Source organism: Lotus japonicus, chromosome 1 (genome assembly GCF_012489685.1).
Source record: "Lotus japonicus ecotype B-129 chromosome 1, LjGifu_v1.2".
Classification (NCBI taxonomy): domain Eukaryota; kingdom Viridiplantae; phylum Streptophyta; class Magnoliopsida; order Fabales; family Fabaceae; genus Lotus; species Lotus japonicus.
Window position 1 is genome coordinate 96,836,627 of NC_080041.1, and position 12,126 is coordinate 96,848,752.

At 34.3% G+C, this 12,126-nt stretch overlaps 1 long non-coding RNA gene across 2 annotated transcripts; it reads left to right on the forward strand.

The window, feature by feature from the left end:
* The first annotated feature begins 1,204 nt into the window (after positions 1-1,204).
* LOC130728147 (uncharacterized) lies at positions 1,205-8,894 on the forward strand. 2 transcript variants are annotated; one of them, XR_009015582.1, is made up of 8 exons: positions 1,205-1,565; positions 2,761-2,909; positions 3,161-3,212; positions 3,633-3,739; positions 3,820-4,021; positions 4,114-4,205; positions 5,142-5,251; positions 6,467-8,894. It is a non-coding gene; the product is annotated as an uncharacterized LOC130728147 (long non-coding RNA). The 2 variants fall into 2 exon arrangements; XR_009015581.1 differs by having other exon boundaries at positions 3,633-4,021; positions 6,467-8,317.
* Positions 8,895-12,126: the final 3,232 nt, after the last annotated feature.

Sequence of the window (12,126 nt, forward strand, 5' to 3'; positions counted from 1 at the left end):
TTCAAGAGAATTGGGATTTCACTTATTATTAGTCAGACACTACTTTAGATGTGTGAAGAGCTATTTGGATTTTGGATGAAACGAGTTTTGTTCAATTAATTTTTTCCACGGGTGAGGTACTTGAGTATTAGTCAGACACTACTTTCATGCACTTGCTCCCTTTGTGTGAACTGCTACATGCACTTGCAATTTCTCTTCTTTTTATAGTGTTTTTCAACGTTTTTGTCAGAAACACATTTTTTCCCTATCTAATATATTTCTCACTTTTAAGTGCGAAAATCACCATGATTTCTCACTCAAAGGTGCGAAAATCAACTTAAATTCGCACTTAAAATCTAATTATGGAAGCGTCAAAAGGAAGGAACTTCTAACACTAGGGTGTGAGCGTGGTGGGATATACAAACCATACAAGGGTAAGTTGACAACCACGAGCTCAAGAACAAGAAAGAGTGAGTGCCCTTTTAAGCTAAGAGGAAGACCTAGAAAGAATGAAGATGTTGGAGACTGAAAGTGTTAAGATGGGTTTCATAAACATGTAAGAGCACAGCCGTTGGTTGACCATGCATATGCTAGAAGCTTGACTTATGTGGAAAAATCAGATTGCTAGATTTAATTTTGTTATAGGGTAATAGTCTTTTTATAACATGTAGCAATACAAGATAACACTAATTTCGCACTTAAAAGTGCAAAAAATTACTTAAACTCACACTTTTAAGTGCGAGCTGCAAGAATCTCGAATGCAATATAAAATTCTCATTTTAAGTGTGAAAATTACCAAAAGTCCAAAAATTAACTTCAATTCGTCTTCTAAGTGCGTTTTGCAAGAATCTCGAATGTAATATAAAATTCTCACTTTTAAGTGCGAAAATGAACTTAAGTTCGTCTTATAAGTGCGTTATGCAAGGATCTCGCATGCAACATACAATTTTCACTTTTAAGTGTGAAAATCACCATGATAAAATGTATTTCGGGGTTTAAGGAAATGAGGATGACACCAAAACCAATGGGAATATTATTACCATTGTTCATTTTATAAATAATCTTATTTTCTTTAAAATTGAAAAGAGAAAAGATTTTTTATTGGATTATTTATTATTATTTTTATAAATTTTATTTGAATTTAATCTTTTCATAATTTCTAACAATTTGTTACCGTTAATGTGCTCGAATCTTAAACAAACTCCTATAAATCCATTTCACATGGCATCGTTAGAACTTTGAAGTAACTAGTCTCACTCTCATCTCTCTGTCACCCGTTTCGTTCGTGTGTTTTCTCTGTCTCCGAAACGATCTCGCCACCGTAGAGGAGCGATCTCACCACCGCATTCCTCTTCGTCATCCGGCATACTGCCCCTCTCTCCGGCGTCCGTCGTCTTGCAAAGAGAAGAGAGAGCCAGGAGCGATTCACTTCTCGTTTTGCCCTAATCTTTGGTTTCCGATACATACTCCTTCTCGATCTCACATGATTACCTGAACCAATCTTCTCTGTCTGGTTCAGTCGCAGAAAATCTTGTGCTAAGATTCGTTGATCGGAGAAACCTCCACCTTCGGAACCATGATTTCGAGTAAGCATTCTTCTCATGATTTTCTAGGTTTAAAATGTTATTTCTAATTTAGAAATGAGATTGATCAATTGTTCTTGTTCTTGCTCAATGTATCCGATTGATGAACCCTTTTTTACTCTCTTTGTCCCGTTTTTTGTTTTCTATCTTTCTAGAAACTGATATCAGGATATGGTGAATTTGATTTCATGTTACTCAATTCCATTCTAGTTTTATGTATTCTTTGATATTTAAACAAAGAAGACAAGGTTTAGAGTGAATACACATAAACTAGCCTCATTCCTCATGTGATGTTATCATGTGTATAGGAGGCCAAGTTAGAGCCTAATTACAACACCTAGAAAGGAGACCCATACATGTTCATTTATATGCTTCTTGAAGTAAGGTTTGAAGTATAATCTACTAGTTGTAGGAATTACTACTGGAAAGTGGAACCCTGATCCATGTATCTGTTTAAATAAATTAACTTTCATTTTTCCATCGATTCAACGTTCGAGGATTTTTTGACTTGAGATGTTTGTTTACGATTTTTTTGTTGTTGTTATTGTCGAATTTTGTGTATTTTTTTTATATATTTTACAATACAAAAACCAGGTATTTATTTTCTTGAATCTTTTTTTGATCGATTCTTGGCTGTTTAACGTTTCCATGAAACGATTTCGATAGGGCTTTAGTTTAAATGTTTTATGTGAGTTTTTTTCCTCTCTTTTCTTGTTGTTTTTGGTGGAGGGATGTTGATTGTTGAAGGTTTTGATCTCATAGTAGATTCTAAGATCTAGGTTCTATTTATATGTGTTTCCCTGCGCAAGTTTGGAAATTTCTCAACTTCAGCTGGGTTTTTAGGGTTTTTGATGGTTGCAATGTTGTCGGTTTTGGAGGATTTTGTGAAAAAATACGGTTAAAAGAGAAGGTACATATATAGGAGAATAGGGGGGATTAGAGAGTAGATAATAATCAATCATCCTATTACTCTGTCAATTCAATAGCATTAATGGCCTATATATACACTCCTTGTGTCCACCTGTACTGTAGTGTGTGTACCAGAACCCTACTCCCTAGAACAGAATCGGTTGCAACGAAAAAGCACTTTCTTTACAAAAATACTTTATCTAACAGATTTATTGTTTTGCTTAATTATATAAGATATATGCAATGGTTTGTTGATTAAAATTTATGCTTTTGGTGATGGTTTTTGAAGGATATGGCTGAGGTGAAATCAGAGGAGTGTTGTTTGGAGAAAAAGCAAACTACTGTTGTGTCTTGCTCCTCTGTATCTGAAGGCAGTGGCAGTGCACTTCACAAGTCTCCGGGGATATGTAGCCCGGCAGTGACATCGCCCTCACATCGGTAACATCCGTTAAGTTCTTTACTTTTGAATTGCAGTATTGGCCATGATTCATGAATCATGATCATCCTATTGAACCTTGAGGGAAGCTTGCTTTACTGCATGTTTTATGCCTATCTGGCATTGGCTTAATTTTCCATTCTTCAATAGTAGCTAACTCCCATTATACTGGTGGAAAATTTATCTATTTTGACAAATCTTCAGTGTGATGTTCATACATTGATTTTTCTCTTGTAAATAATTTTATGTACAGGAGGACCACTGGCCCTATAAGACGTGCTAAAGGTGGTTGGACTGCAGAGGAGGTTAGTCTTTACTCATTGGAGACAGCTTTCTTTTTTTGGTTAGATATGTTCTTGCTTGTTAGCATAGCTGATGCCTAATTGAATAGTGAATTCATCTCATTTGCTTTAACATCTATGTAAAGTTTAGTCCAACATTTGTTTTAACATCTATGTAAAGTGTAGTCCTTGTCAATTTTTGCTGCATGTACTCATTGGAGACAGCTTTCTTTCTTTGGTTAGATATGTTCTTGCTTGTTAGCATAGCTGATGCCTAATTGAATAGTGAATTCATCTCATTTGCTTTAACATCGATGTAAAGTTTAGTCCAACATTTGTTTTAACATCTATGTAAGGTGTAGTCCTTGTCAATTATTGCTGCATGTATATAAGTTAATAAACATAAACTAGCCTCATTCCTCATGTGCTGTTATCATGTGTAAGGTTCATGTGTAGAGGAGGCCAAGTCAGAGCCTAATTACAACACCTAGAAAGGAGACCCATACATGTTTCAGGAGCCGAGTTAGCTGGGAATTTATATGCTTCTTGAAGTAAGGTTTGAAGTATAATCTATTAGTTGTAGGAATTACTACTGGAAAGTGGAACCCTGATCCATGTATCTGTTACCCAGTACTGATCAAAGAGGACATTGAGTATATATTCATGTTCACAACTCACAAGTATTCAATGAAGATAAGGAACTGTAATCTTAATTTAAAGGTCTGGCCTACTTTTGGAAATATTTTCATGATTATAGTGAGATGTCACAAGTTTATAGACCTTCCCATTGAGATAGGGCATGAAGTATGGTGTAACTTGTCAGATCAGTTCAGGTACTTACTTTTATAATGTAACGAGTTAGGTATTCTCATTAGAAGTGACATGACATGCACTAAGCTCATACATCTGAACTTTAATGTTTAAGGGTGGTGGTAGATCTTCTGCAAGAGAAACTATTGGAAGGGTTGCTTCTGGTGCTGTTGCTAAGAAAATCCTTAAGAACTTTCCAAAACTGAGGTATGCTACTCTTCTCATAAGTTTAGGCTATAATTCTTTTGTGGTATTTCTTCATTGGCGTTTTTGTTTTAACATGGAAAGAAGGGTATATTATTATTACGTAAGAGGAGTGCTATAAACACACTCTTTTAACATTCATATTTATATTTCAATTGTTGGTTAGGAAGGGTAACTCTGAATGAGTTGAAAGATGAGTGAGTGACCCACGTGTGTGTGGGAGGAACAAATAAGATAGACTTTACGCATTCACATATTTACTTTTTAGTTTTTTGGTTCCATTGTATGATTATAGAAGATAAAATTATATCAAACTAATAATGCAAAAAGGAAAAACTTCATAAATTCTTTTTCTCCTTTCCTTTTATGTTTTCACTAGCTTTTCTATCACTCAAGTTCCAAGTAAAATCTAGACCAGGAATAGAATAAAAAATTTATTTGTTGATTTATGCGCAAAAGACTGTTGATAAAGGTAACGAAAAGCCTCTAAGAAAGGAACATTCCTCACCAAAATTCTCATAATACACAATATGATTACAACCACCCAAACTGAAAGGAAGCAGTGATTTAAAAGAAACACTACACTAAGAACTTGACTTCCTAGGACTAGCATAAGTTGCAGCAATCACTGGATTTGGCATCCTATCCATATTGATCTTATGTAATGTTCATAGAGTGCGCATGTACTTGTCAGAGCCTAATTTTACTATATTAATAACACGAATTAAATCCTTTTACCATTAGGGGGGGTCAGCTACGTTAATCCATACTGTACTTGTTAGAGCCTAATTTTGATAGATGACTCTTCTTTCTTCCGTTCCCATTTTTTTTCTACAGTTTTTTTAATCACCAATGCATTTTGATTTACTTAATACATCTGCATTTCACATGTTTTAATTTGTCAATTCCTTAAGAAAGATTTGCCAATTTACTTTTCAGATTATGTCTCTCAAGTTCACAAGGTAGTAGTTCTTCCTGACGACCTAATTGATCATGGCAAACTGACCCTTGATCGGGTATTAAAGGTTGCTTCTTCATATTTATATATGGTCAGTGGTGCTTTTTGTGAAACTGTTTGAAGTAGATTTCATGTATTCTGAACATGATGACTATCTGTTTAAATTTATATTTTTTTTTTGTGGATATTAGGATTTTACTTACTAACAAATGTATCAAGTGCATTGACAACTTACATCAACTGCAATTCTTGTAATGCATTTTGCAAATCATGATTGCAACTTAAAATTCTGTTGGAAAATAGTTTGGAATTCATAAATAATATGAAATTTGTCCTTGTCCTTGTTTAATTTAAATTCAATATACAACTTTACTTTTCCACTTATTTTAGTCCGTTCACTCTAGAATATCAACAGTAAATTTGAGAAAAAAAGTTTTCTTCTAAGATAATGTGCATTTCTAATGATAAACTGATTTCTGCCAAAAAGAAAAAACTGATTCTCACCAAATAAGAAATCTCTATACAATCCTAAACAGAAACTTCACGCATTTTTTACATGACTAGTGAATATTATTAAGGAAATGACTTTCAAATCACTAAGAAAATAAGGGATGAATATTTTTACCATCCCAACCTTCTTGCCTGGGCATTTGGGTACAAAGCTGAATTTAGGGTAAATGTTCTTATAAATATCTATTGTTGTCTTGAATTTGATATAACAATTCGTACATAGTACAGATATATATTTAGTGCATGAATAAACTTGTCAAGTCTATTTGAATGAATTCAAATTCTTCCTATTTGATTTATAATTTATTAAACAGATGCCATCATGTTGTCCTGTTCAGACATTTAGTTTATCATCCTAAAATTGATCTAGTGAATACATATGATGTAGAGAATAGTAGAGACTATACAAAAATAATAAAAAAATTGCCTTAACTAAACTCAGACAAGTTGTGCTCTTTAGTTATCCATTCGAGCTTCAGAGCTTCCCTTTTAGAAGAATGAAATTTGTAGCCCATCAATATTTGATTGTTCTGGGGACTTCTGACCCTGCTATTTGATATTATAATAATTATTATGAAAAAGGGGGAAGAAAGCAACACTTTACTTTGAAACTGGCTTGCTGTTTTGCAACTTTCTGTTGGAACTTTCAACCTCCCCTTTTATATGTCTGCTTGCATGCTTGATATATTATAAGGCACTTCTCATCCTTAGAATAGTTTTGCAACCAAGTAATTTTATGTGTTTTTCATTTTGTTTACCCTAGAACAGAAATGACATTATCATTGTTATTTCGAAGGGTTTTGGTTCACCTGTATTTGACAAACTTGAAGCTGAGCTGGCTAAAGCTGTTATGTCACACCTGCAACTAAGGGCATTCAATTAGGTAGTGGGTTTGCAGGTATTTATTATTGCTCATATATATGACTTATCTGGGTGCTTTTGTCTGGTTATTTAAACCTACGTATGACTTTTTTTTTATGGTTCCTCACATATAGGACTTTGAATGTCTTTGCCTTATTAGTTTGATCTGACTAAACAGGGTCAAACTTGATGTATATGCACTTATTTGCTTTTTTTTATAATTTTTCTTTCTTATTTTCACCTATTCCATTTGTGTTGGTGAATGTTTTAGTTCAGTTGTATTACAATTTTTCCAGTGTTATTTTTCTTTTATAGATTGTATTTAGGAACCAAATCTTGTAATTTTAGACCATTTGTCTTAGGTTTTGAGTTGTAATTTTTCTTTTTCTCTCTTGTTAGACTTTGGACTTTCCTTTTTGGATCCTTTGGTTGATCTTTATTGTTTGTTTTTTGTTTGTTTGTGTGGGTGAGTATAGACATTGGACACTATTATAAATAAGATCCTTTAGAGTGACCTTCCAAGCATTCTTACTTTGGTTGCTTTTCTTGCCTAGAACATCATGATGGTCGATGCTATTACTTTGTCTTGTCATTTAAACTGACATATATTACTTTTAATGCCTTTGGGGTATTATTTTGATCCGACTAAACATGGATCAAACTTATGTGTATCCACTTTTTTTAGATCATTTGTTTTAAGTTTTAAGTTGTAATATTTATTTTCCTCTCGTTAGACTTTGGACTCTTTTTTTATCTTTGGTTGATCCTTGTTTGTTTGTGTGGGTGAGTAGAGACATTGGACACCTTTGAAGTGATCCTTTAGGGTGCTTGCTTTCATTGCTTATGGTGCTTTCTCGCCTAGTATATGACTTTTTTTTATGGTTTCTCACATATTGAACTTTGAATGCCTTTGTGTTATTAGTTTGATCTGACTAAACAGGGGTCAAACTTGATGTATATCCACTTATTTGTTTTTCTTTTCTAATTTTTCTTTCTTATTTTCACCTTTTCCATTTGTGGTTGCATGTTTTAGTTCAGTTGTATTACAATTTTTCTAGTGTTATTTTCCTTTTATAGATTGTATTTAGGAACGAAACCTTGTAATTTTAGATCATTTGTCGTAGGTTTTGAGTTGTAATTATTTGTTTTTTTTTTTGTTTGTTTGTGTGGGTGAGAAATAAGATCCTTTTTTGTTTGTTTGTGTCTTTGTCTTATTATTTAAACTGACATATATAACTTTTTTTTACGGTTACTCATATATGACTTTTAATACATTTGGCTTATTATTTTGATCCGACTAAACATGGATAAAACTTATGTGTATCCACTTTTTTTTTCCAATTTTTTCTTTATTATTTAACCTTTTTCACCTATTAGGATTTCCTTTTTCTTTTATAGACCGTACTTAGGACCAAGGTAATTTTTAGATAATTTGTTTAGGTTTTGAGTTCTAATATTTCTTTTCCTCTCGTTAGACTTTGGACCTTTCTTTGGGATCTTTTAGTTGATCCTTGTTTGTTTGTGTGGGTGAGTAGAGACATTAGAAATAGGATTCTTTGAAGTGATCCTTTAGGGTGCTTGCTTTCATTACTTTATACATGCTTTCTCGCCTAGTATATTTTCATGATGGCCGATGTTATGAGTGATTTTGTCTTATTATTTAAACAAACATATATGACTCTGAATCCAATGTCTTATTATTTTTATCTGACTAAAGAGGGATCAAACTTGATGTATATCCCCTTATTTTCTTTTTTGTTTATGTCTAATTTTTCTCTTATTTTCATATTTTCCAATTACTTGTTTTAGTAAATTTGTATTAGGATTTTTCCGGTGTCCTTTTTCTTTTAATATTTTTGTCTTAAGTTTTTAGTTCTAATTTTCTCTAACTTTAGACTTTTTTTGGGATCCTTTGGTTGATACTAATTGTTTGTTTGTGTGCGTGAATAGAGAGACATTTGACACTACTCGAAATATGATCATTTGGAGTGATTCTCTAAAGGTGCTTGCTTTGAGTGTTTTATATATCTTCATGATGGTCGATGCTATGAGTGTCTTTGTGTTATTATTTAAACTTGTGTATATGACTTTTTTTATGACTCGGAATGCCTTTTGCTTATTTATTTGATATGGCTAAATGTGGATCAAACTTGATGTATGTATATCCACTTACATTTTCAATTATTTGTATTGGTTGTCACATTTGTACTAGTATTTCTCCAATGTACTTTTTCATTTATAGATTGTATTTAGGACCAAAGCCTTGTAATATATTGTCTTAGGTTCTAAGTTTAAATTTTTCTTTTTGGACATTTGGACATTTTTTAGGGTCCTGCTTTTTCACCTAGTATATTTTTATGATGGTCAATGATATGAGTGCTTTTGTCTTATTTCAACTCGAATATGTAACGTTTTTTATTATGGTTGCTCATTTATATGGCTCTGAATAGCATCTTATTATTTTGATCTGACTAAACATGGATCAAACTTGATGTATATCCACTTTTTTAATTAATATTAGGATTATTTCAGTGTCTTCTTTCTTGTATAGATACTGTATTTATGATGTCTTTATCTTATTATTTTGGTATGACTAAACATGCTAATACTTGATGTTATTTGCTATGGCTATTTTTTTTCTCATTTTTCTATCTTATTTTCGGTGTACTTTTTCTTTTATATATTAATCTAAGACAAAAAAGCGTTGTGATTTTAGATCATTTGTCTTACTTTTAGGGATCCTTTTTCCCCTGCTCGCTTGTTTGTTTATATACTAAAAAATAAGATCTTTGGTTACTCTTATTTGTTTAAGAGTAAGGGGGTAGGGGATAGGAAGAGAAGGAGTCAGGGCTAAGTCTAAGGGTGAGGCGTAGAGGTGGTAGGGTCGGGGTGGGAGTAGTACAGGAGATGGGTAGGTCTGTAGGAGTCGGCGGGTAGTGGGTGGGAGCACGTGTAGGAGTCGGGGTAGGGGAGTGAGAGGTAGGAGTAGGGGAGTGAGAGGTAGGAGTAGGGGAGGGAGGTAGGGGATAAGTAGGGTGGGAGAGTAAGGAAGGTAGGTGAGGGTTGGGGTAGGGAAGGAGGAGTGGAAAAGGAGTGGGGATGGGAAGGGTGGGTAGGTTAGGATGAGAACGCCTGACCTGAGAACGCATGACTCGAGCATTACTGACCTGAGCATGACTCGAGCATTATTGACCTGAGCATTATTGACCTGAGAACGCCTAGGTCGAGCACGCCTGACCTGAGCACTACTGACCTGAGCATGCCTGAGAACACATGACCTGACCATTATTGACCTGAGCACAGTGTACTGAGTCGAGCACGCCTGACCTGAGAACTACAGACCTGAGAATGCCCGACTCGAGCACTACTGACCTGAGAACGCCTGGGTCGAGCACGCCTGACCTGAGCACTACTGGCCTGAGAACTACCAACCTGAGCATTACTGATCTGAGCACGCCTGATCTGAGCACGCATGACTCGAGCACTACTGACCTGAGAACGCCTGGGTCGAGACCTGAGCACGCCTGACCTGACCACTACTGACCTGAGCACGCCTGACCTGACCACTACTGACTTGACCACTATTGACCTGAGAACGCCTGGGTCGAGCACGCCTGACCTGAGCACTACTGACCTGAGAACGCCTGACTCGAGCACTACTGACCTAAGCACGCCTGACCTGACCACTACCAAGCTGAAAATTACCGACCTGACCACTACTGACCTGAGAACTACCGACCTGAGAACGCCTGACTCGAGCACTACTGACCTGAGCACTACTGAGCCGAGCAAGCCTGACCTGAGAACCCTAAATAAACTTTACCCCCTAAACTTAAAACTAGACCCTAAACCTAAACCACCCCCATTCCCTTCCTATCCCTAAACCCGCCCTACCCATTCCCCACCTCAACACCCTCTACCCCATTAACTCGGACCTACCCCAGTTCCCACCCCCGCCTACCCCAAAAGCAAAGATAAAAAAGAAAATTGTAAAAACATATTCTAATAAACAAACTATATAAAAGAAAAGTACAAATGTCCTAAACTAATCAAGCAACCCTATATTGGGTCACTCAAACATATTCAATATCTAAAGTCTCAACTCACCCACACAAACTAACAAAAAACCAAGTATGCATCGACCATGATGAAGATAAACTAGGCAAAAAGCAAGAAGTAAAGTAAACAAAGCAGCCATATTGGATCACTCAAAGGAAACATATTTCTTCTCGATTCATCCATACACAAACAACACAACCAAGTAGGATCTATGTATCACAAGAGTAAAGTGTCCAAAGTTCTCAACAATATAAAAATAAAATTACAAGTAAATATCTCATACAAAAGATCTACAAAGTACAAACTACAAAAGAAAAAGTACAAAGAAATATCATAATATAAATGTTCTAAAACAATCAATACGTGAGAAATAATACAATGAAATATCCTCTACATACAAATAAAACAACCAAGTACGAATCAGCCAAAAGGATACGAAAAGTAAAGTGTCCAATGTTCTAAACAAGATAAAGTAAATTACAAATGAATATCCTCCCCTCCCTCACTTCCAAACACAAACAAAACAACCAAATACGAATCAGCCAAAGGTACAAAAAGTAAAGTGTCTAGTGTTCTCAAAAAGTTAAAATTAAAATGTCCAATGTTCTCAACAGGATGAAAGTAAATTACAAATAAATATTATATACAAGAGATCTACAAAAGTACAAGGCTTTGTGTTCTAAATTACAAACTATAAAAGAAAAAGTACAACAAAATACCATAACGTAAATGTACAAAAATAATCAACCCTATAGCACTCAAGAGGATTCAATGTCTAAAGTAACTCACACTCACAAACAATTAAAACAATAATTAAGTACGAATCAACCAATGGTACAAAAAGTAAAGTGTCCAGTGTTCTCAATAAGATAAAAGTAAATTACAAATGAATATCATATACAAGAGATCTACAAAGTACAGGGCTTTGTGTTCTAAATTACAAACTATAAGAGAAAAAGTACAACAGAATATCATAACATAAATGTACAAAAATAATCAACCCTATAGCACTCAATAGGATTCAATGTCTAAAGTAACTCACCCGCACAAACAAAGAAAAAAAAAACTAAGTATGAATCAACCAAAGGTACAAAAAATAAAGTGTCAAATGTCTCTCAACAGGATAAAGTAAATTACAAATGAATAATATCCTATGTCTAAAGTAACTCACCCGCACAAACAAAGAAAAAAAACCAAGAAAGAATCAACCAAAGGTATAAAAAATAAAGTGTCAATTGTCTCTCAACAGGATAAAGTAAATTACAAATGAATAATATCCTATACAAGAGATCTACAAAGTACAAGGCTTCGTGTTCTACATTACAAACTATAAAAGAAAAAGTACAACAAAATATTACAACATAAATGTACAAAAGTAATCAACCCTATATAGCACTCAAAAGGATTCAATGTCTAAAGTAGCTCACCCACACAAAGTACAACAAATAATGTGTCCAATGTCTCTCAACATGATAAAGCAAATTACAAATGAATAATATTCTATACAAGAGATCTACAAGGTACAAGGCTTTGTGT